This window comes from Onychostruthus taczanowskii, unplaced genomic scaffold (assembly GCF_017590055.1).
Source record: "Onychostruthus taczanowskii isolate IOZ18803 unplaced genomic scaffold, ASM1759005v1 scaffold8, whole genome shotgun sequence".
Lineage (NCBI taxonomy): Eukaryota > Metazoa > Chordata > Aves > Passeriformes > Passeridae > Onychostruthus > Onychostruthus taczanowskii.
In genome coordinates, this window is record NW_024505892.1 from 1,225,006 (window position 1) to 1,248,890 (window position 23,885).

Below are 23,885 nucleotides of genomic sequence, written 5' to 3' on the forward strand. Positions count from 1 at the left end.
AGTCATATTAACCAAAGAGCTAGGAGATGGAATAGGTGCCATAAAATATTCACCACCAGAATAGTAGGAGGAGAAAAGCTTTCAGTCAAGACAATGGAAAATAAAAGTAATGGTGCTTTCAAAGTCTTTAGAAACCTGTGTTAAAGTATCCTCTAATAACTTAGGCTGGAAAGATGTAATACTTACACAGTAAAACAGCATTCCAAATTTACAGAAATTACTGACCTTACAAGAAAAGCAGTGTTGTTTTGTTTGTAGTTGATATTAAAGACATAGAAACAGCTTAGAATTTCAATTGCATTGGAATTGGAAAAGTCCTTGAGTTTTCATTCCCCAGAAAAGAGAAAATGCACACCCCCCCCCCCCCCAGCTTTTTTTCCTTTAACTGGCTTTTCCTATTTGCCTCCTCTCTTTTCATTCCTGTAAGCCACCTCTTGCTGTACACGATAGACACATGCTGGCTGTGTTCATGTAACCACTTGTCTTAGATGTTAGCTGAGTTTTCAGTGCCTAATTGTAGGACAAATATGTGCAGAATTGTTGTCACTTTCCTAAAATACCAGAGACAAGAACACTCAACAAACATGTTCAAAACTATTAAATCTACTTATCCTCTTTGACTGAAACCTGTCTTTTTTGTCACAGCAGCAACACTAACTTTTCCTTTTTTTCTCTCCACTGCCTACATCCTTTGGCACAGTTTAATGCAGAAGGGCTACTCTGTAAAAAAAAGAAACAAAAAAAAAAAAAAAACCAAAAAAAGCCATACCAGCTTTCTCATAGAGGAACAATTTTCTCACGTGTTTGTCTCTAAAAATCAGAATTTTGAACTCTGTTAATCAATCTAAAATGCTGCGCTTTTTAGTACTTTATACAGGGAATGATGAAAAGAATGGAGCACATCTTCACTCTTTACTGTGCCTAGAGTCAGGGAAACTCACTGAGTACTGAAGCACTGTAGAAACCTTGGCTGCTTAGCTTTACTGTGTTTTCTTTAGTCCAGAAACAAAAGAATACACAGACACCCGAAAAAAAAGAGCAAATAAATGCAATGAAATAGATATTAGTTTTTCACAAAACAGAAGCTTACTGTATATTTTGGCCTTTGGATAGATTTTCTGTGCCTTCTTACAAAAGACAGTATGATTTCCCATGTTTTGCTTCTTTTCTTTTGTAGCTGAAAGGCTAAATGAAGCTCTTACAGAACACATTCAGGATTTTGAGCAGCCATTGAATTTTTGAAGGCAGAGAGGCTATTAAGCATTTCAATTGGCATTCTTTAACTTTAGGGCTGGGTGGCTGTGCAGGGCATTGTTGGGAAATGTATTGATCTGCTAACATATTTGCTAGAATAGGTTTTGTTTTTCCTGCTTGCCTGAAACACTTTGTCACTGCTTTGGTATTTTGTCTCTGCTGTCAAAGACTTCCCTCCATACCACTGACATGTAAGAAAATGGTGTTTCACCTGTGCAAGGTGAACATGAATGTGCACTTGATCAAATGAATGAGGATGCTTGCAAGTGGGATTTTTTTTCCCTCTATTGCTACTCCTTACACTTTGTGTTCATGTTTTTTCTATGGACTGTTTAATGCTATGCAGTAATAAAAAATATTTTAGCCTTTTGCCTTTGAATCTAATATGGTGTCTTGGGGTCTAAGATAACACACCAGCAAATCTCAGGCTGGAGTTCAACCCTTGTTTAAGTAATTCAGTTCATATGACAGAACAACATACTGGAAAGGAAGACCCATCTGTTGGTCGTAGTTTTCCAAGTCAAATTAAGTAAAACAACGAAATTCAGCTTGTTTGGCAATATCATTGATCTGTAATCCATATTACACTAATTCACAAATCTGACTAAAGTGATGGTCACAAAACAAGAGCTTTGCTTTAGTTGGTTTTATTAGTTAGTTTATTTGTTTACTTATTTATAAATAGATAAGATTTTTAAATGTTTAGAGTATTTTTCTTGGAAACAGTAGTAACTTCATTATGAGCTAGAGAAATTTGCTACTGATGTAAACAGACCCAAACTGGGCATGTGTTTTGAACTTCTACTTCTTTCAAATTGGTACATATCAAGAACAGATAGTGTTCCTGAGTTCTAATCACATCTTCAGGTTAGTGTTTTGAAGCTTTCGGGATTTGATGTGCTTAAAGTCATTATAAAATAGAGGGCTAAGAGAAATGGAGTTTGTGATTTAAGTTTACTTGCATAAACTAATGATACTGGGAAAACAAAGGAGATTAAATTCTTGGATAAAAAACACAGTTTCTTATTTCCACCGTCCCATCATGATAACATCCTTGCTCATTTTTTCAGCACTTGGACTAGTATTTGCTTGCTGTAGAAGTATACCTACAGCAACTAGGTGTAAAGGCATTTTATGGCCTGATGGAACTAAACATGAGCTGAACCTCTTCCACAGCCTGAGTGCAGAATAAATATTCTTTGGACTTCAGCATTCAGTCTTCATGATAAATCTTCCTGCAGGAGCAGGGGAGCTTGCATCAATGACTCTAATATAGTTGTTTCTGACACCCTATCCCTACAGAAAACATACGAGCACTAGGGAAAAATCACATTTCTGTGTTATGGATGACTAAAACCTTTTTCATCATGCTCTATATTTGCCCTTAAGTTTCTTACTGATGTTTTTTTGTATTGTTTGTAACAGCAATTATAGCATCTAAAAATATCTGGATTTTTATAGACTTTTTAAACATTTGTCCTAATAAACCAGCTAACAGATTGTCTTCATGTCACAGAGGTGTTGTGAAAGTGAATTAACAGCTATGAAGAGCTAATAAAAATGGAACAGTGTAAAGCAGTGCTTTATGGTCATTAGGTGCACATACCCATGCACTGAACGAAACAGAGAGACATGTAATTGAGAAAAAAATTATCAAGAACAATGTAACAGAAGGCACGTAATATAGAGATTTGAATTCTACCTGAGCTCAGACCAAAATTTAGTTTAAATTATTTCCTTAAGAAATTAATTTTTACCATAGCATTTTGTTAATATATTTTTAAACTTCCTTTCTCTGAGGAATGCACTTTCATAGAAAGAGCAAAAAAAATAGTTTTGTGTAATACTGACAACAAAGTATTAAGCTGTGGTGGTGCTGTCCATGCAGGACAAATCAACTCTACTGTTTCTCATCTTTCCAGCTTTTATGATAAATCAATATTCTCAAAATCGCTAAAATTATACATAAACTAGGAAGTGAGATGTATTTGACAATGAAGTGGGAATGAAAAGCCTACTCTGCTTTAGCCAAACTTACATTTTGATATCTTCCTCCTTGAAGATCAGAGATATTTTAAACTAGCAAAGAATTTCTAAGATTTTTTTCTAATCAATTCATTTTCTACATAAAACTGTGACTCAGCAAAGGAGGTGGAGCATGCATTATGATGTCAGTATTTTCAAAGCAATACTTTACCTGAAACTTTTCTGATACTCAATCAATAAATATAAAATGCTTAATGTCTTTTAATATAATCCATCTCTGTCTAAACAAATGTGTTTTGCACAAGTAAGCAAACAGTTTGAGCCCTGCTGGTGACATGATGGTTACAGCAACTAATTTTATGATGCAAGAAGTATTGATTTTGCAGCTGATGCTGGAAGTAAGCAATTGTAAAGAAATGGATAAAAAAGCAATAAAGGCTATTTCACATTGACTTCTCCAGCAGGTTTGCAAAACATGAAAAAGTTATTTAAATATTCACTGTTGTATAATGAACATAAAAATGAGAACACTTGCATTTCATTCTAACATCCTGAAAATGAAATTGGCGTATGTCATCTCATGCACTTTTCCTCTGATCTATCATATAGAAAAACATCATTTGGGCAGGGTTTTTCATATTTTTCTTTTTCCTTTTCTTTTTCCTTTATTTTCTTTTTATTTTTCTTTTTCATTTTTCTCTTCCTTTCCCTTTTCTTTTTTTTGTTTTCTTTTACTCCTTTATCTATTTCTTTTCCTTTTTCCCTTTTTTCCTTTTTTTCCCCTTTTCCCCCCTTTTTTTTCTTATTTAAGAGCACTTTCTAATAGTATTTTGTTTTAAATTAAAACTCTAAAAATTACCTTTTCAATCCCTGGACTTCACTTCTTCCCATGGCTCATTTACCCTGCAGTGCTATTCCCATTCTTGATTCTGTACTCCAGGCTGAGACTGTCAGTTGTGCTTTATTTTCACTGACAGAGAGAGAAATCCCATGGTTGCCACTGTCAAGAACATTTCTCTGCCTTCATTCCACAGGGACATCAACAAGATGTCTGTTCCCTCTCTGTGTGCTCCTCTGTCATAGGGGTGATCACCTAAGCTTGGGCTGCCTTTACTTCTTCCTTCCACTGACAGCCACTGCTTGACATGTTATCATCATGCATGCAGAATCCTGCTCTTCTCACGTGCAAAGGTCTAACTGAACAATAAAAACCTTCAGTCAGTCCTTCCACCTCCCAGGCACTGGGAAAAAATAAATAACTGAGCAATAACCATTGTCTCAGAATCAATTTCTGAAATGGTTTCTAGTCCCCAAGAAGGAAATATAAAGTTTAGAAAGGTAACCTAGAAGAAACAGCAATATATAATACAATTCCTTTTGTTTGTATATGGTGAATATTTAGTATTTCCAGGATAATGATGTTTTAGTTTACATACAGATCCTGTAAAACATTGTATAAAACTGCTGCAAAACTGAAAAATTATCTGACAAAGTCAAATTCATCAGATGCAAAATGGTTCTCTGCCTCCAGTTTACATTCAAGTTATTCTTTTCTTTTCAGTATGGAATGGGACCCACCATTGAACATACCTTGCAAATTCTAGTATCAGCTAATTCCCCCTTATCTTCCATGCCTGTACTTCTGCCCTTTTCTTTCCTCTTCTGACTAGCAGTGTCCCAGCAGTTCATCCTTACTTCCTAAGTGATCTCTCCTGTCTCCCTTTTTTTCCTGGACATTTAATATTTCTGGATATGGTCAGATGTACTTGTTGAGAGATACCAACAAAAAAATAATGAAACTTGGTTCAAAGTCAAGGACTTCACACTGACAACACTTTGCCATCAGCCTCCTCCTGTTCATTTATTACCAAGAAGGGGCTTTTAGCTGAAGTACCTCAGGTGACTTCAGCTGTGCAGGAGACATGAAAAGAGACAGGCTGTTTCTTGCCTAAATGAGTACCAAACCACTTAAAAAGTCATTTAAAAGGTCAGAACAAACTACTCTCTCTGCATGAAATGCTGCTAAAGAAGTGGGCTGGAATGTTCTACTGCATCTACAAATTATAAGTGGTTTGAAGGAGTGCCCCATGTAGAAAGCATTGCAGTAATCTCCATTTGAGGTAACAAAGGTGTAGGGAAAATGAGGATTGTCTTCTTGCCAAATATTCAAGTGAGCCCACTTGACAGCCACTGTTGCAGCACCCAGTATGACCAGGCAATGGAGTGCTGCCCCCTGAGTACCTCACAATGACTGAAAAAGCACTAGGCTTTATGATTATCAGCACTCAAATCAACAAAGCTGTAAAAATAAATCAGTTCTGCTCCTTTTTGTACACTTGCTTCAAGAGCACCTAGAAGTAAAATCTAATGCTGTAATTGTTTTCGTGTTAGTATATTTCCATTAATAATGAATTAGTTTATATTTGGGCTTTTATTTCACCTGAATCTGGTTCATTTCCTCTTTGGTGCTTTTCAAGTGCTTCCCATGAAGCCTAGCTTATGCTTTCTTTACATGTTCTTCTTTATCTTGCCATTTTTTGTTTACTGCCTTATTTCTCTTTGTTCCCCTAAATCATTTCCTTTCTCTTACTTGGCCCTGTTATTTCATTTTTTTGTAATTTAAATTATTCTATCTCTCATTCCCAGTCTATGCATTTCTTCCCCTTTTCTATCCATTCAGTCCACCAGGGCTATTCCCTTCTAATAGTTCAGCCCATAGTATTCATTTCCTTTTCCCATTTTAGTTCATCAATAATGGATAAGACATTCCTTTGCAATTTCAAAACTTACCCATTTTAGTTTACTCTCAAGTAGTTGAGGCTGAGCAAGAAAAGAAGTTAATTGCATTCCACTGGAATCAGAATACAAATAACTGAGAAAAACTTGGAACTGGAAAAGCAGCAAAATGGAAGGAAATTGAGGTGAGAGATGGACTAAAAAGTAGCAGTGGGTAAAACAGAGCACATAAATATGAAAGGGCTGCACAAATACCTGGAAAAGTGGCTGAACTAGGAATAAAACCAGGAATCAAGTTGAATGATCCAGAAAGGGACAGAAGTAAATACAGCCCAAATTCAAAGTGAGAGAAGAAAAAGATATCCACAGAAAAGGGGACTAAACCTTGTGAGACAAGGGTCAAATAAATAAATAAATAAAAAGTTTTAATATCTTCAGTTCCACTCTGAGTAGTGTTTCTGTTTACTACCTTGTGAGTGATAACTGCAGCTCAGTAGAGGGAAAATGTTTTATTTCAAATAGAGTCAGTGTGCAATTAGAAGTGTGGCACATCTAACAGCAACATAAGTACAGACCTATCTGAGGAGCAGTTGTATTGCTGCTAGAACAGGCAGATGAGAATGCCTAATATTTCAGCTGGCTGAGGAAAAGACTCTTGAAAAGCTGATTATTCTTTGATCTTGTTCTTACCAGCTATATTGTAAAATCTGGCTTTTCTTCAAACTGCAGATAATTTGGCTGTCATAAACTGGCAGAGTAGTTTTGATTATATTGTTGCAATAAAAATGTTCCGAAATTGGTTTCAAAGGAATTCTGACACCTGTTTGCTAAATATTGTTAAATATCTGCATCGAGCCAAAAGCCTCAGTAATATTTCTCAATTGAAGCTGACTCACAAATCTGAAAAAAAGTGTAACTAGCTATTACAGTTGTAATATCATCTCTATATTTTCTCCTCTTGTTTTACATTTATATTTACCATCTATAAATAGCATTTTATACATGATTGAAGACTTCTATGTGGATATATATTGATAACTTTACATCTATATGGACACCTTAGCTCCCAGTTCACTACCAGTTCTCCTGGCTTACCACAGTTTAAACTGGCTTACTACAGTTTAACTGCTTCTCAACTAACCATAGAGTAGGAAAGATTGGAAATGGAGCAGGAAAAACCTGAAAGTAGCACTAATAATGGCTATAATGCCTTACATCTGGGAAAAAATAGTAGTGAAGCATCTCTGCTAGGTGTGACACGTTCACCATAACTGTGCTACACAAAATACTGTTTAGACACCATGTTTTCTATGGAGAGACAGTGTTAAACACTTTCTTAAAGGGAGCAGAAGCCTGGCCCAGATTTGCCAGGATTTTCAAACAGAATGATTTGAAAGTGTGGGCAAACTTTGGAAAGATTTGAGCTAAAACTTGGGCTCCAGTGTATATAAAGTAAAAAAATAATCATATATATGTTGTGGTCTTGGATCAAAATTTTATTTTAAATTGGCTGAGAGGAAGAAATATTCATCATATGTTTTGGTGTTTGGGTTTTTTCTGTTTACAAGGGTTTTTATCTCCTTAGACAAAAACCTTGTCTAAATTTTACTCATCCATTTCTACAGTAGCTTGGGAAAAACGGAGAGACTGAATAATCTCAAGACTTGTCAAAATCTTCCCCCTCACTCCCACTTAAAAAAAAAAAAAAAGCTGGTTAAATTTGAGCATATTGTTTAAATGACAAATAAGCCATAAATTGTCACCTTGGCCCATGTCTATCCCAGAGAAATCCCCAAAGTGCACTGACAAACTTTCATGGAAAAGGAGAATTCCTGGACAGAGAAACTACTCATAAGATGCTGCAAAGCAACATCTAACCAGCGGTGTGATTTCATAAGCTGCACTTACAGAAGAACTTCAGGATTCTGAAGATGATACTGAGATGTAGGATAGTGGGAGGACAGCTGCTGCAATGTGATGATTTTGGGGGCATGGGCTTGGGCTTATTCTAGGAATAGAACTGCCAGAATTTGAACTTGTTTGGCTTCAGTCTAAAATGTTTAATCATCTTGGCTCAGCTGCACTGTTGGGAAGAGATTGGTTACATGCTCCAAAACAACAACAGTACAGAACCATAGTGGAAGCCAGAAAACTCATATGGAATGAATATCATCTAAATGAGTCTGTAGGCATGTGGTGTAACTGCCAGAATGGCATGGAAAAGAAAGTCCCACAAAGAATGCTGTGAAAGAACAGCTTATGAAAAATAAAATAAAAGTCCTCCAGTGGACCTACAATCCAGAAACTTTATCTAATGGTATTGTGGGGGCATGGGGACACCCTTTGTGTCCACAACCAACCAGATTTCTTTGGCCTCTGTGTCAGAGAAATCCCATCAATCCTCAGCAGAGTTGCTTGGCAACAGCTGGTCTTAAATTTGTGGATAGCGTTTTTTTTCCAATTTTCTTCCCTCACTTTTGCACAGGTGAAACACTATATTTTTTTAGAGTGGGATTATAGCTTCAAGATTTAGTTATTTTCAGCTCTGCTGTTGAAATAACCGTGAAATAAGCTTAAGGAAGGTGAAATATACTTTGATATGTAAGCACTGAAGAATATAACTTCAAATTTAATTTTTTTTTCATTGCTGTGTGTTCCTAAATCAGTACCATTTGTAGGATGCAAAAGGACTGTGGTGAACCCATTTTGAAATCTGCAATTCCTGTTCTGAGATTTAATGGTCAATTCAGAGTTTTTAAAATGGAACAGACTTTTAATCATTTTAGACACCATCATAGTTCCTGTGATGCTCATTTACTAGGGCTTTGACCCTCACAAGATTCCTTCAGGCCTCCTGCTAAGGTCTCAGAAGTGCAAATCTGAGTTTTGTTCAGGTGAGGAAGTGCAGACCTCAGCCTCCACACTTGATTTTACAGTCACGGTCCCCTTATCCTCCCACCAGATCTTAGGATACCTAATGCAGGGTTTGTGGTTGCCCTATGCCTCCCACATGAGCACTGAGGAGTTTATCTGTGATCAACCAGCTTTCAGAAAATTTAGTGCTGTTTATTTAAGGGTGAAAAAAAAGCCATAGAAATGTGTATCACAAAGCAATCTCTCTGCAGTTATTGCACAGGCAAAAAGAAATCATCTGTTTCTAGTCTGTATTGCCAGCATTCCCCACTTTGCCTCAGATATGGCCTGACCTGCTTTTAGACCTTTCTCAAATTCTATGTGATGCTTTTCAAATTGCAGCAAACTGTTTCCCGAGTCTGCAGGAAAGACTGCTTTGTCTCTTCTACCTTTTTGCAGTAAACCAGGATAGCAAAGCTTTATATTGTATTTGTAGCAGTGATACATTTTGGCAAAATCATACATAGAATGGAAGATTCAGACCAATGATCTTCAGTGCTCATATTTGCAAAACTTCATCTGTCAAAACCATCAAAAATGGCTTTTAAAGATTAAATTAGTGTCAAAAGTTGGGACTTTTAGTACTGAAAAGATGAATAGGTTTAACAATTTACACCAGTTCAGAAAAATTACACCACCTCTTTGTGGAAGGTTGGCTAAAAATACTGGAGAGAATATTGTCCCCTTTTGCTTTTGTTAGGCAGCAGGAATGGTAGGTAACTACCGACATGTTCAGGTTTAGGTTCCATTAATCCCCATGTAAAATGTTCTACATTATTAAGGATGTTCCCGTTTTTCCTAAGCCCCTTAGAGCTCTTCCAGAGGTGCTGACCTACCAGCCAGTAAGCTGAATTTAGACCCTAAGCACATACCTAATTCATTCACAGGAAGTATTTTGGTCAAGGTTGTGAGCTAGTCATCATCTGGGTTACAATGTGGCCCCAAAATATCACTTGCTATGACAGATGGTAGAGGGGTAGCTTCCACATATAGCACTGTTTAAAACTGTGACAGAAATCTTCTCTAGTGAAACTGAAAAGTTTAACTTCACCTTTCAGAAAAAAAATGACATTTATATCTTGCCTGCTGTAACAGCTAATAATAGTTACTTGCCTGCTACTAGCTGACAAATCTGATTTGCAACACAGCTCTTTTCACATGAGTTTCCCTAAATCAGCTGCTTACCCTAAAGAGAAATTATTTTATTACTGTGGGGCAGCAGAGGGGAAATGACATGATAACTTTCCACTGCATGAGGATAAAATTTAAGAAAGAGTCACAGTATTTTTTTTAATGCCAAGGTCAAATAGAAAACATTTTTATCTTAACTGTAACCAGGTAATATTTTTGATGGGTTCAGTCCATATTATACACACCATAGTCAGTCTTTAATCAGCCAATTCTTTTTGGGTTACTTGACTTATCTAAATATTGAACTTCTTTTCACATATGATTTTCCAGCTTTCATATGTATACTACCTTCCTTTAAATATCTATAAGGACACTAAAGACTGGGAGTAGAATTCATTACTGCCTTAGTACTATCTTAGGGTCCATTTATGTGAGTTTTCAACTGATTTTACCTATGACAAAAAGTAAGTAAAGATTCTAATATGATATTTTATGCCTAATGTTCTACACTGGAATAAAGATTTTTAATTATTTTAATTTTTTTTTTTTTTTTTGTAGTGAGATTAACAAAGATAGTTTATTGCAGCACAGGAGTAAAGAAAAAAATGAACTAAAATCACCTCTTCAACATACCTGATTACTGTTTAAATAAAAATAAATTTAAAAAATAAACAATTTGTAGTGGCTACCAATTTGATAGCACAAAAATACACCAATTTTTAAGTAAAAGGAAGGTTGTCATGGTTGACTGTAATAATGTCATCACTGACATGTTAATGACAATTTTTTTTTTACTTTGCATTATAAAAATAAATTAATTATATGATAGCTGTTATTCTTCCAAGTGCCTGTAGTGTGTGCGAGTAGTTGTTTCTCTCCTTTATGCTGCAGTGCTGCAGTGCAGCTGCTGAAGAAATCAGAATTATCTTACCTCTCCTGCCACTGTTACACAACCACTGCACCCTCAATGGGTTCAAGCTGACTTGCATAATTGTTATTATTCTTTCACAATAACTACACAATATGCACTACAATTGGCTCTAGGAATAAGTGGCTTAGGCATGAGGCATGGCAACAGAAGTGTAAAGTAATTTTTGAGTAGCTAGTATGTGACAGAATAACTGTCTCAAAACTGATTTGTTGCTTGAATCCCAACCCTCCAATTTGGATGCTTTAATTAGAGTTCAACTTACTATTTCTATTTCTCCACAGCAACTGCTTCAGCTTCACTCTCTGGTTGGTGAAAAAAAGAAAAAAACCCAGCCACCAGATAAATCCATTGCAATTTTCAGACCCCTTAATGTTCAAGGAATCGAATTTAAAGAAGATGATGCCCTTGTTTCAACATCCTAGTGAATGAATCCTAAGAAAAAGCTGTGTTCACAACTGTCTTCCTTCTTCTGGGCACTGGCAAATACTATTTGCCTCTCTCTTCCTGTCATTGCACCTCCCCCTTTTTCTAAACCCCTGCAAAACAGTGCTCTTCACAAGTGTCAAGGTTCTCTTGTCATTGTTCATTGTACCCCTCCAAAATATCATAAAGCTTCTTAGGAATGATGAGATAATGCAGATATTTAGTATCATTGCTGAAACCTGTAAAATAAACCAGCTGTTTTGGTCTTTGTTTCTGAAAAAGTTGCATCTTGTCAGTATTTTCACTCCAAACTGAATCAAACCAATGTAATTATTGTTTTATAATTATTTATAATTATTGGTTTATATAATATTATCTTCATAGAAAGAAGATGTAAAAATAAGGATTAAGGTTTCATGATATGTTAGCACTACCATGTCTGAAACAACTTGTGGACACTTCACTATTTTTGCAAAATGGCCTCTAATGCAGGACCTGAACTTAAGCTCTGTGTGTGTAATAGGTAAAACCTTTTTCTATCTGAAGCAAGTAAGACTGACATATAATTCCCTCAGAATTTTAATGCATACTGAAATACCATTGTCTTCTTGGAGTAACAATAGTCACCCATAGACATTTCTAAAATTGTTATTGAAATGGTTTTAGTTATCATTCTTTGTGAAACATGACTTTCCTCTATAGGTCACCAAGAGTTTTTTAAGGTATTCTGGTTTTCACTGTGACTTCATTGGCAGTTGCTGGAGGACTATATACAGAAAATACAATAGAGAAGTGGTTTTCTTTTTATGAACTTGTACTGAATAACAAAAGAGAGGAAAAAAAATCCAGGGCAACTTAAGCATTTTTTAAATTTTCTGTGATGCTGTTATAAAATCAATCTTTGCCATGGTTCATTGCCTCACACTTTCTCCTCAATTTACTTCCCCTCCACCATTTCTACAAGTTTCATTCTTTTTGTTACCCAGTGAAACTGAGTGTCCTTATGCTCCCCTATGGCAGATGTCTTTTTTTTTTTTTTTCACTTTTTCCCTGACAGTGATAATCTATTGGTAAATTATATGAACTTCATTACTCCACTGTGTTAACTCAAAAAGTCTTATGCAGACTATGTAACCTAGGACTAAAATAGTAGGAGTTTTATAATATTCAAATGTGTTTTTATGTTATTAATGAATTAATATAATAGTTATTTATATATACATCTGAAAATTTCTCCAGAAAATTTTCAAAGTTTCTGAGCAATACAAAAATTCCCTAAGGACAATTCATTAAATTGATAAAAATTTGGTCTACAAAAGAGTTATAACATTCACGATTTTTTGACTTCATTAATTCCTCTTTAACTATTTTTTAATCCTTATAGCTTCTCTGACAGATTAGTAAACAATGATGCATTTTCAGAATATAAAGAATATTACTGTAGTAGATGCAAGATCATTATTTATAAATGTGTTTTGTTTTTCTAAAACCTTAATGATGATAATGAACTTCTGTTCTGAATATCATGTTTTTATACTGTATCTGAAATATACTGCAAAACCTAATTAGTAGAGGGGCTGTCATTAGAATTTATGTTAAAAGAAATTAGTATCTTGTTGCATCTAGAAACAGCTTGCATAGCTGTAAAATAGGAAAATGGGCAGATTGGTATTCTTACTAGTCACATGTAAAAAAAAAAAAAAATCCTAAAAAATCTTGCAGCTGAGAAACACAGGTAAATAACATGCACAGCCTGCAGGTGGGAGGGGAAGGTCCAACCCCAGGTGCCACTGTTGTGGCAGGGGGGTGCTGTGCTGACCTAGAAACGTCAGCTGCTGGTGGAACCCCATTCTGTTGGGCCAGAGATTTGTGTTCCTGGAGAGTCCTCAAGCTTGCATGCTATACAACACTAGGATGGGAGTTTAACTTCATCTGTTTGTGAGCTGTATACAGCCAGAACTGCAGGCTTCAAGTCATAATAGTTAATACAGTGTCTAAATTGGCTCAATTTATAGCTCAGAACTCTAAACTAAAAAGAACACTAAGAAAACACTGGTATTGAGAAATTAGATAATCAAATTGACACTATTTGATTTATTTTGTTGGCTTTTTTATTGCAGTTCTCTCTGTAAACAGATTAACACCTTCTTGAACTTGAATAGCTATGTTGCTGTATGAACTTACCTGTAATGCTTTGGCTGAACATAGGCTATTGTTAGTAAATATTCAATATTTGACTTACTTTGAACAGATACAGCTTATATATTAATTGGATGAATACAATTGCCAAACCATTTAGGACCAATAGAGCTCCATCACTGAGTTTTCCTGAATATTTTCACAAGACTTCTCTTGCTACAAATTTGGTCCTCACATTGAAAATGAACACAAAGCAAATAATCTATTAAATTTAAATTACCTTTTTGACAAGTATTGATCCTCTATCTGAATTAGACACCTGATTTTCTAGGATAATAATGTTGAATTCAAATACATTGATAGTAGGAGTAGATTATGATTAATTTTTCAAGTGTGACAAATGGAACAAGTCATGTTTGAGGCAAAAGAGCAACTCTGTTATGTCTGAAGATGTGAGATTTCCTTCAATTTTTAAAATTTGTTTTGTACTAGAATATCCAGGATGGATGACAGAATGTAGAAATTTATAATGCCTGAGTTCTCTTTATCACCTAAATTTTTTCTTGTGTTTTGCTATTTTCCAGATGAAGAACAGCAATACAGATGAGAGACATGACTGTTTAAAGGGCAAAAGCACAAGAATAAAAAGTCTTCTTTGCATTCTTTCAACTATTATAGTCTTCCTTTTAAATATGAATATTCTCCATCCCTCTCTTTCTCATTTTTTTAAAAATTTTCAGTACCATTAGGTTTCTCAGCAGTGTCAGAGATACAAAGAAATGATGAGAATTTAGGATCTCATTCATGTACACAGTATTCTGGAAGTGCACAGATTTTCCTGTGACACACAGAGTTCCTGCAGCTACTAGGCAAAGCAAATACGAGCATGGTTTTGTCACCTGCTGAGAATAAACCTATCTTCTTTCCTGTCTCATTTTCTCATAGCACAATGGCTACCAGATTCATATAATTTTCTTTCTATTGGATAGCTTGTCATGTTATCTGTATTTCAGGTGGACAGTCTGGCAAACTGGTAGAGGAACTTGTTACTGGCATCAATTAATATAATAATGACTGAAGTTCTACTCAGTGTATCTTCCATTAAGTAAAAAGGTGCCACTCTTTCTCAGTGAGGCTTTCCAGTTGCCCCAAAGCTTACATGAATACAATTAAGTCATGCACTCCTCTATCCTTTAAGAGGACAGGTGTAGAGATTTTATTTTCTTTTTAATATTTGAACTAATGAAGAGAACATTACCAAATCAAAATTTCACATTCTGTGCCCCAGACTAATATTACACTGACACCCACTTAGAATTGGCTATGTGCAAAAGCTAACAAATAAAACTGTGAGGAAACCAGTGTTCAATTAGTTTTGTTTTTGCTGTGTTCAAAATTAATTTCAAAAGACCACAAGACACACACTGCAATGCCATGTGTAATACTCTAAGGCTAATAAACCTCCCAAACAAGGGTTACGTTTGTTATTAGTTCCATGAAAAAGTGGATCATATGCTCAGTTTCTTTACAAAGAGGCTTTTTTTGATATCATTTGTTGTTACATTTACCAGCTGCCCTGTGTAGGCAAGGCTCTTTACCTGTTTGTTCTGTGTGCACTGTACATCTCCAAAAAGGAAGTGTTACATTAATTTTTTTTTTTTTTTTTTTTGGTTTGATTGGTTGGTTTGTTGGTTTTCTGGTTTTTTTTTGTTTTTTTTATTTTTGGTTCAAGTCTAATTGAGTGATCTGTGGGGTGCTTCTGCATTCAATCCTTGATCTTTCTGCTCCAAAGTCTAGCTATATTTTAGAAAGGAAAGGGTTCACATGTCATGCTTATTAATTCCCCTTGCCATCTCCACCTCTCAAACACACAGGCTTCTTGGGAACTCAGACCCAAGGCAGCTTGAAATATTTGCTTAAGATCAACTTGTTTGATTAGACTTTTACTTGATTACTTTCACATATTTGACTAATGCTTTATGAAGCACTTGATGGCCTATATATAGACTTTTAAGATGGGTTGCATTCATGTGCAAAGATCCCCAGTGACACGGAAACAAAGGGCTCCTTGAAATGAATAAAGCTAATTTTGCACAACTTCCAGGCAATCCATATTCTTTCTCCCCCCCACTCTAAACAAATATAATTGGTTCCCATCCCCTAGCTGAAAGTGGTTCAGCGGTGTAGATCACACTCTGGAGTTTAAAATTCATTACTTACAGAAGTTGAAGTATTTTCCAGTCATACATTCATGGAGGCAAACAAGTGTTTATTGCTGTACTGATTGCCACTGAAAATTAATTATTTTTATCAAATCTATGAGCAGTAAGTTTTTTGTATTTCAGGTAGTTATTACTAAATGTGAAAAATGAGCTGACATTGAAGATACTATAAGACACAACATAAATACACTATTTTCCATCTTCAACTGTCACCTAAGAACGTTGAACTCTTAAAAGAGTTAAAAGAGCTATAGCAGAGGTGTATATCTGTATTTTCTTTTCCGTGTTGCCAATGGATTACTGATGGATATCAGTATCCTTCTATTTCACTCAGAAATCTGCATTAGGAAAGCTAATGAAATATGGTTAAATTGTTTTAGGCTTCATTGATAATTAACACTTAACAGAACATAGTATTTTGAAAACTCTCAGTGTAATATGTAAGGCATCCACTATGTTTTAATATTGTGATGGAAAATCAAACTTACTTTTCAAGTTTTGTTCTGCAAGCAAACTTGAAAATTGTCTTAATCAGAACCAATTGATGCCGAACAGTTGTGCAAGAATTTGCAATTTGCAAAATGTTGATGTTTTGAGCCATGTTTGTCATTAAGAAGCATGAGCACACTTGAGAAAAAAATCTTATGTATTATTGAAAAAGCAGTTATTCCCGAACAGCTTTACTTTTAGAATAACTGAACAAATTACAGTTATTTACCCATGTTTATTTTTTTCTAAATTTGCATCTAAGTATTTATAGGAAAATACAAAATTTGGTAGAATAGAGTAACACATTTGTCTGTTTGAGCTTTGGGCAGCTGTTTTCATTTGGTTTTTTCCCTTTGAACTGGTAAAGCAATGAGTGAATTATGTAACTCATAAAAAAAGCTAATAAACCTTTTATACTACACCAGTGTGTATTCTGCTTAAGCGACATACTGAAGAGAAGTGTATTTTAGAAATGGTTTGGGATTTCACTATAACTGCTTTTTATATCCCTCTGGCTATGTTCATTTCTCTAAGAAACACTTATGGAATAATGGGAGAAAAATAATACATTAAAAGGTAAAAAAATATATGAAAATTACCAACATTATTTTTCTATTGCAGTCCCTTCTCTCAAAAAAAAAAAAAAATTGTCACAACTTTTTAGGTGGTATTTATGGATAGTTAAACGATAAGAAAAATGTTATTTCATATAAAAAATAGCCTTTGATGTTCTTTCAATTTCATGTGGAGGACTACAATACTGAACTTTACTGGGCCACTGCTTCTGGAGCAAATATACTCAACTTGGATAACAGCCTACAGTAATTCAAGAAAGACAATTTTACTTTAAAGAAGCAAATATTTCTTTGGAGTACTTTTTGTCACTTTGTTTAGATTTCTTTTTCCACTCATTTTCTCCCAATAAAACAATATTCTGGAAATGATCTGGTGTTTAGAATGACAACAGAAATTTAAGATTATGTGTGCAATGCATGAATATGGTCAACTTTACTCTAGTAAACATAATTATGTTTGCTGTAAGCAATTATCATGATGTTCCTTTTTGGAACATTTTTAATTGACAACTTTATCATAGATGTTATTTCAGAAGGGAGGTATTTGAGAATGGGAAAAGTCTGACAGGAGACCACAATGTGACACATGCAAGGGAGGATTTGAAATCAATAACAAAATTCCATTCTGCAGAAATCACTCCAGGGAAGGATTTTTTTTTAAATAAGTCTGGATGCACTGAATTTGCAAAGGGAAAAAAAGAAAGGAAAAAAATTATGTGGATAAGTTAGGATTTTATCAGTGTTTCAAAATATAGATTTGCAGAAGCAGGCCAGGAGAAGCCAATAACTGTCACAGCACACACACTATATTAACCAGTGTAACTGGTTAATATAGTCCTAAGATGTGCAGCAAGGAAAAAAGTTGATGCAGAACTTGCAAAACATTTCTGTGAGCTCAGCAACAACAGCCAGTGTACTCAAAGGTAATAGAATTTTAAATGGAAAGTAAATACTAATATACTTGCTTAGCATGAAAGAGAGTGGCAGCGCAACTTCCAAGTTATTCATGTCTATAAAAATAGGACCAAAGACTAAAAAGAAGTAGTGTTTTCTCAAATATACTCCAGCATACTCAAAATTTGTTCCATGATTGAAGCAAAACATGGATAAATATCTTCTTCTTTAGAGGAACATGATAAACAAATTCAGAATCTTCACATCACAATGGCACAGTGCAGGCTGAAAAGATGATGTTTAGCTTTCTCTGGAGGGTGAAAGGAGACCCTTGAATAGCTCTCTTCAGGTAGAAGAAGTTGTTAAAGGAACCACAATCTGTGTTTTGCATGCTTTATTCCTTTCAGTAGTTAAAACTGAACCCTAGCATGCAGCAGAATGTGGATACAGGGTTAAAATAATATCAAAATCATACTTCTCTACTGTGTACAATGGAGTAGCTATAAAATGTTTCCAAGTATCTTTTAATAAAAGTCAGGCCTATAGAAAAAGGTGAAAAGCTACAAAGAAACAGTAAAATGCATGAAGGACTAACAATAGACTCTTAAATGAGTATAGGCAATGTTAGACAGACTGCCCTAATCTGTTTCTATATTGAAATTTACCTAATAACTTGGTCTTCTCATACTTCCGTTACAAAGGACTATATGCAAATTGGTAATTCAAATGTTTGTAAATATCTGCATATCAGAGCACCCCGATCCTCCATCAGGCTCACACCTATCTATTAATCAGTTGCATTCACCCCTTCTAAGCTTTTGTTGAGAAGGAAGGAAGTTTAGATATTTGCAGTGCAAGGAAAACTTTCTGTGCTCTGTCCATGTTTCTGAATTTCACAAATGGAAAACTAAGGTCCTGGAAGCCACAACAAGATACACATGTGTGCATGAATACACACACTGCTTCTTCTAGGAGCTGCCATGGTGAGGTAAACATTCTCTGAGGTTGTCCTTACCAGAAGCAGCCATGATACAAATACTAGGAAAGAATTTTGTGAATGCATTTCCCAAATGTAATCAGCAATCTTGATGAGTGAATTCTTGGTTTCACTTGCTCCAGTTATCCTTACTGAAAAACTTAAATAAGCTGCAGGCAAAATTGAGGGGAAAATACACTTAATTCTTACTGAGTCTACCAGATAGCATGACTCTTCTCTCCTTCCACCCTCCCCTTGTCCACTCCCCAGCACAAGTCAGCCAGCTGCCAATCTCTGTGCGTGCATCAATCTGTTCAGTCCTTTGTGAATCACTTCAACTCCACTGCAGCACAAAGGAGTGCAACACAGCGTTGTCAGCTGCTGTACGACAGCAACACTGCTTTGTGTTTGGGGTGCTATAACAAGTCTGCTGCCTTCATGTTTGACAAGCAGCTTAAGATTGCGCATGAAAGGTAAATATCTTCCAGAAAATTTATCTTTAAAATAGGTAGAAACATTCATACTGCTGTCAGTTTTGTTATCTGCTAATATTCTAAATTCTTCTAATTGATCTCTATAAATCCTTTAACTAATTTTTAAATAGCACTGAGATGACTTTAAGTGTTTGGGTAACGGTAGTTTTAACAGCAAGGAAAATGCTTGCTATATTGTTTGGTTCTTTATTAAACCATCAATTACTGCATTTTCCTACAATCTTTTAACAATCTTCCTTAAAAAACAAAGAAACAAGTAAATTATTTTATCGGTCTTTACACATTTATTCCCTCACTTCACTCTCCCTTAGCTACACACTGCACTTATGGACAAGTGCTTCATTCAAGGGCATGATGGCGCACTATTCAACAATACTTATTCCATTATTTGTTCCCTATGTGCTAACTTGGAAAATGAAATGTGAAGGACAATAGCTTTCAACCTTTAACAGCTACCCCTGAGCTATTTTATCCTTTTTTTGTTGTTGCTGTTATTATTTTCAATATTTTCAGTGCAAACCATTTTTTGCACATTAAATTATTTAGGATGGGATTTTTTCAAGGTATAAAAGTTCAAATCTCTCCCCTGTATGCCTGTTTCATTTACTGCCCTGAAGACTCTCTGGTGCACCTCCTGAGGATTGTTCTCCTTATGTCTCTTCCTCATGTCAGCCCCAGGGGCCACAAGCCCTTGTCCCAGTGCCACTGAAGAAAGTCCAGGGAGGTGTGCTACACCTGGGTCTGGGACTTCCTGGTGCCTCCTGGCTGCTCTGCTGCTGGCAGAGACAGTGGGACCACCCACATCTGGGACACTTTGATCTGGAGGGTCCCACTGCTCCTGGCCCACATTAGGCCTGGCTCCACTGTGCCCTGAGAACTGCTGATTTCTCTGGTGGGTTCTTCCCTTCTATGTTTTGAACACAATTACACTGCTTTTCTTTTGTTTGTTTTCTCTACCTTATTTAAACAGATAATACCACAATTCTGAGCAAAGCAGGGGAAATTGTTTTCCCCATGGTGGAAGAGTTCTGGGCTCATCTCTGCTTTCCATTGCATCTACCAGGCAGTCAATTAAAAAATAGCAATGCCAATATATATGACCTTGGGATTCATCCTAAAAGATCACAATAGTTCCCTGCAAATCCAGGCTGCTGGGTTTTCCCATAACCCCTTGGATTTAATGGCTGCTCTGTACCAAGTGAAACAGCCTTTTATTTATCTATACAGTTTACACTAAACTGTGATTCTCCAAACAACCATAAATAGATTGAGATTGTATTCCTTGTTAGATGAGAAAATCTGTACCTATTTCAAGAAATTTAGTCATAAGTTATTGTGTGGGTAGTCCACTAGGGAAGAACAGGGCTGCTGCACAGCATCAAGATGTTTCACATGGAGCTGAGTTAGAAAGAGTTATTCCTGCCCTTAAACCCAAAATACACAGTGTCTTCAAAGCATTAATTAAAAGCAGCTGAAGGAACAGATAAAGACACAAAGGCCCATCGGAAGAGAGTTTTATAGTAACTGAACATGAACAGCCTATTTTCCTTTCTGCTTAAACAGGCTCTTATATCTGAACAGCCAGACCAAAAGCCAACTGACTGAGTGCCAGTTCAACAGCTTTAGAGGGTTCTGCCATCTGTGGATGAGAGGCTGTCAGCGTTTTTAATCTCAGAGCATGGGCTGGGAAGGCAATACATCCCCTAATGGCAGCTACACTGGAATGACTTGTGGCTTCCTCCTCCTGCGGCAAAGTGGAATTATGAATCTGAACAACAGGCTATAAAGTATTTTATTATGTGGTCATAAGTGTCACTTTCTATGAGGAACAGAGTGGTAATTTAGTGTGTTAAATTATCACTTAGTGAAATCATATGTAACAATGAGCTCTGAACTAAGCTTAATTGAAATGATCTCAAACTATTCAGTGCTTTAGTGCAGGTCTGTTTGTGTATGTGCATACACTTGTGAAATATTGATGCTTGAACTCCATTCGTGTCTGGACAGCAAAGAAACCTTGGTCTTGTTGATGCCTATGGTGCCAGAAGCCCAAATCTTCCTGACAAATAGGAAAAAAAAAACAGAAAAAAGAAATCCAAGTATTGAGACCTATTTAAGATATTAAGAAATTTATAAAGTCTAAAATTAAAAAAGAATATCCTCTCTCTGAAAACCCTAGAATTTTATCTAGAAAAGTACATGTAAATCCCAATGGACTCTTACATACAGTAAAATCAATCCTGCGTATATTTGAGTTCTGAGGACAAGATAAAAATCAAAGCCAAGACCTCATTACATAAGAGTTATCCTATCACCTTACATCTATTTAAGAATTGCTGGAAAATAAATTCCATAAGTTAAAAATTTTCTAATGATGTATTAATACAAGAAAACATTAGAAGAAAAGAAAGCCATTAACTATACACTTGAAATACCAATGAACACTTCAAATTCTATTATTGAAGAAATTATGGTTTTATGTATTATGTCTTTTTTTTTCCCCTTGTTCTTGAGATCAGCAAATACCCAGCTGGTCATTAGCTGTTGGTAAGTACAACTTTGAAGAATCTTATAATTTACACTTAATTTTCTGATTACATTTGACTTTTTTACTAAGACCATATGAAAATCACTATGAAAATCTTAACATTTGGAATAAAAAAGAGAATAAAAGATAGCTTCCTGAACAGGAATGGTTAAATGGTGAAGAATGAACACTTGTCTATCATAAGTGAGCTCAACTCCTTTAATAAGATGGATGTTGAGAAATAAAGTTAAAATTGGAAGTGATATTAGGACAAAAATGAAGAGTCAAAAAATGCTGACAGAAAAATAAAATGGTGCACACCTGTCTAACACAAGTAACAAGAAATCATTTCTGGTCCTGTGTGTATCATCAAAATGCTTTGTAAATCATAACCTTTGTACAGCAGGTTTTCCATCTGCAAAAGGCTGCTACACCTTTGAACATTTATTTGGTGCTTTGAGACATGTGGATGCTACATAAATGGGAAGTATTAGTATGGCTTGCACTGCAGTCGTAGCTGAGATTTTACAAATCACATCGGAAGTGTCACAGGCATAGGGATAACTGTGCCATCTATTGCTTTTCCCCTCTGTGGTTTACTAAACCAGTCAGTCCAAGGATAATATTTAGAAATAAGAATATAGCACTAGCTGAATTTCCCCACCAAAACCTAAAAAGTCTTTAATATATACATATATTGAAAAAAATTAATTTATTTTTATTACAATGCATTGTATTAAAATCCCAGATCCAGTCAAGATATAGTAATTCTTTTAAATTACTTTGAATACCTATTTTATTCTTTTTAGAGTTTATATTTATATATTTCCATATGTAATTATCACAAATATTATTGTAATATATTTATTAATGTATGTCTTGTACACACATATATATAAAAATTCTGAAAAGAGAAATTCTGCTTATCTCTTTGCAAACAGTCATAACAGTAATACAGAGACATAAATGTATTAAGGGTAGCTTTTCTTAGCAGTGACACAAAATTTGAATGTCATTGTATGTAACTGTAAACAAAACAAAAAAAAAACAAACCACCCCCCCAAACGACAAAAAATATCAAACCAAAATAAGAAACTTCTATTTGCTGAGTCAACCTTCTAATCTTCCAAACTAAGAAAAACGAAAAGGTTGAAAAGGTGATGGGAGTATGAGTGGGTATCAGAATAACATTGGTATCAACAAGATTTTCTATTCCTTTTTTATTTTCCTTTTCCCTTCTCAGTATATCTCATTCTTTTTTCTATGTACTGTGACTTAATCCCTTCCCTCAAAAATTACTCTTCATACTTTCCTTTCTCTAGGTCTTCTATATGTCTATTTCTCCTTCTTTCAAATGTAAGGACAGCTGTTTTCTTTTTATTCTTATGTTTACTAAAACTGCAGTCTCTATGGCTCCCTAATTTCTCCCCCTCTCACAGCAAATTTTAGTTTTTATTCCCCTGTACCGGTGTTGGTATTCAAGCACTAGTGTTAATATCAAATATTTGGTTTAATATCTGTAATTCAGACTGGCCCTGTCCATGTCTAGTTTAAAACAATGAAATTTCAATGGTACCTGCCTAGAAAGTTGATTAGGAAGGAAAATGCATCAGCCAGCTGTTGTCTCCTGGCTTTGGTGTTCCTGCATGCATCACTTCTTATCATTTGAAGCTAGTCAGGAAAGTTCTTAAGGGCTCAATTTTTATCATTATGTTAGAAGACTTCTACCAATCAATCACTAAAGTCAAGCCTCTACTTTAAAAGACAAGTTGATTAGAAAAATTAGACATGACCTATTCTGTAGCTGCCGCAGCCAGGAATATCTACTAAATAGATCAGAGAAAAAAACCAAAACCACAGTAAAATGAGAACACCATTCAATTAATATTACAAACTCATACTAGAGTAAATATATTTTTCTTTATTTTGGACAGACATTGGATAAAAAGCCTAATGATATTAAACATTTTAAATCATATTTGGATATGTATATCCTTGTCCTGAAAAATAGTCTAGGATAACAAAGAGAACCAGTTGTTCTAAGGCCACTCTAAAAAGTAGTTCCTAATCAGCTCACATTGTTTCCTAGCTACACGTATTCACAGAGGTTGCTTCTATCAAACACATATAAACTACTGTTTCCAGGAATAGATAGGATGCTAGTACTTAATAAACAGAATAAACCAAACAAACAA